Source organism: Callorhinchus milii, unplaced genomic scaffold, assembly GCF_018977255.1.
Source record: "Callorhinchus milii isolate IMCB2004 unplaced genomic scaffold, IMCB_Cmil_1.0 Scaffold9, whole genome shotgun sequence".
Taxonomy (NCBI): Eukaryota; Metazoa; Chordata; class Chondrichthyes; order Chimaeriformes; family Callorhinchidae; genus Callorhinchus; species Callorhinchus milii.
The window spans coordinates 11,298,135-11,300,963 of record NW_024704750.1 but is presented as its reverse complement, the minus strand read 5'-3'; positions in this window follow the sequence as shown (position 1 = coordinate 11,300,963).

Genomic DNA, 2,829 nt, shown 5'->3' with positions numbered 1-2,829 from the left:
TTAACAGTTATTTTGGAGCTTTGTGAGAAACATCAACTCTTACTCCTGAATACACGTTGTATTGCAAGCAATTCATTTGTGCATGTTGACTCTTTGATTCCAGATTTTAATGGTTGTTTTGTTTATTACATGGTACAGTATGTAGCACGCGATAATGGGTTACTGTGAATTTTATATGAATGAGTTAACTTTTTTATGTAAGCGTACCTGTGCTCTGATCTACCTTGTATTTTGATCAATTTCGTGAATTATGCATCCAATTTCCTAGACTAATCCCCACCAGGAATGGGGCTTGAGCTGCTTGTTTCATGTCTGTCTCTTTCTACCAGGCTTCCAGTTCAGTGCAGATTTCTACATATAATACGGTAAGAGTTCAGTTGTATGGTAAAGATGCCTCATTTCATCACTGCACATAATTACCATTTGTAAGAATAGCCAAAAAAACTTAGCTTTGATAATTGCTAATACAATCTAATTTATTTCATGGTTAAATGAACTGCTGCCAAAATCTTAGAATAATTGTAACGATGCACATGTGACTATAACGTTGCTATTCTTTTGAACATGAGGTAATTTAAGTCATTAAGAATATCAGTAAACATTTTATGCAACTGACAGTATTATCAAGCAGACTGTGAAACAAGGAACTAATTAAAGTAGCATAATGAAAAATAGATCTAGATTGTCTTTCTTTTAATAGAGAAACCTGGTTCAGAATTTGTGTTGTTGCTCAACATCACATTTAAGTATTTTTTACCACGTTGTTATAGCTACAATCAAAGCACAGGAGAAGGTATAATGTATGTAATTGTGAGGGTGTTTTAAAACTACTTGTTTCGAAAAGCACCAGGCCAAAGTCACCCCACCTTCGCTTTCACTGTTGTTTGGTAAAGGACGTGAAAGGTTTAATCGCTTACCCATCAATTAAACAGACTGCCAGAAAGCTCTAAGCAGATAAGAATACCTGGCATGGCATTCTGGTTTAGAATGAAACGTTATATTTTAGGCTCGTTATTGACCTGTCAATGTTTAATAGCCAATTTGAAACTGACACTGGAAGAATGCAAGTAAGATACTCCTTTGTGTTGTCTCCTGAAGTGAAAATACTAAATATGATTATTTTGAACAGGATTTAAAATAGAGTCAATAACATGTACACACAATAGATAATTGTAAAATGATGTATTTAATTTTTTTTATACAGCAAATATTTTGAAACGCCCTTTGTAACTTGCGTATAGAGCGAAATGACAAGAAAACTACCCAAATGAGAAATGTAATTCGAGATAATACATTTTATGACATGATTCATTGGGAGATTGTTGAGAAATAGCAGGTTTTAAGATTTGAAATATGATCATCTTGGACAGGTTGCAGTGCAAATAAAAAAAAAAGGCTTTATTTATTTTTTGCACACTCCGGTCTAGTAGAATGGTATTACAAATTAGTATTTCAGTTCATTATGGCATCGGCTCGATTCCCCCCTACCTTTTTCGTGTTTACCATAGGAGGGAGGAAATATAAACAAATCAGCCCGAGCCCTGTCCTAACCTCAGTTGAGATGAACTCACAGAGCGCAAACCAAATATTGAATCTGGGGAAACCTTCCTGGTCTATGCGATTCAGTCAACTCAACAAGAGGTGAGTTTACCCACTCAGCCATCGGAGACACACACGACTTAGTCTTAATGTAAATAAGAGTCCAGTCCCTGTGTAAAGGTGGATACGTGTTGTTTTGAGGTCTTGACGGGTTGCGGGCAGTGACTATGAAATCCGATTGCGTTGCCCAGTGCGTGTCCCCCGACACATTACAGTGGTACTCTGTCAGTGAAGAGTGCAGTCAGGACGGAGGTGAAGTGCGGTTCCTGAAATGACTGACATCCCCCAACTCCGGCGTTCACAGACAGATCTGACACAGCGAACATCGCTCTCAAACGCTTTAATCTTATCACCTCTTCATTTCCTTTCCTATGCCACTCCGGCATTTCTCCTACACGTCTATTTTTTCTTCGATGAAATCCATCCAAGCTCTGCATTTTGGGGGCGTTTTAGGAGAATTTTTTTTACATATATATATATAAAAAGTTTTATTTACCAGCGGCCGTTTGAACTACCTTCGTCTGTCTCTCAACGCGACATGTAAATGCAACATTAAACCCCGAGTGTTCATCGCGTGGCTACTTAATGTGTTTTCTTTCCTCCAGTTAAAAAAAAATGCGGCATCGTGTGTTTTTTTTTCTTGGAATCGAGCGTCTGCTGCACATTTTAAGTCAAGTCGATGCGACCGGTTTCACTGAGACCCATCGCATCTCAGAGAAAAGAGGACGTTCAGTGGACGCGCACTGATGTGGCAGATCACAGTCGCTGCTCTCTTTTTTTGGGGGGGGTTCACGGTGAAGGACAGCACCCAGTCAGGTCCTTTTGTCAGGAAACCCTGCAAACGTTTCAGGCGGGTTCGGTAACAGGCAGAATATTAACCCAACACCCGCACCGCGTTCATCTAATGACTTTAATGCATCAAATCTGTGTCCTACACAGCTCTCTGCGGCAGCCCCTGTCAGTCAAGTTGAGGCGGACGGTTGAATGTGTATTTCAATGCAGAATCCCTATCGATCCCCGCATTTTATTCCGGCCGGATGGTGATCTCATGATAATGCAAGGTTACAGAAAAGACCAAGAGTGAAACTGCTTATTTAGGGAGGGGGGGGGGGGGGGGGGGAGGGGGGGGAGTAGACATCAAAGCGATCTCTCGTTATCAATATACACACACAAAACAAACTCTGTGCTTCCTCAATGCCAACGGATTTGATTGTGTCTTTGGGGAGAGAG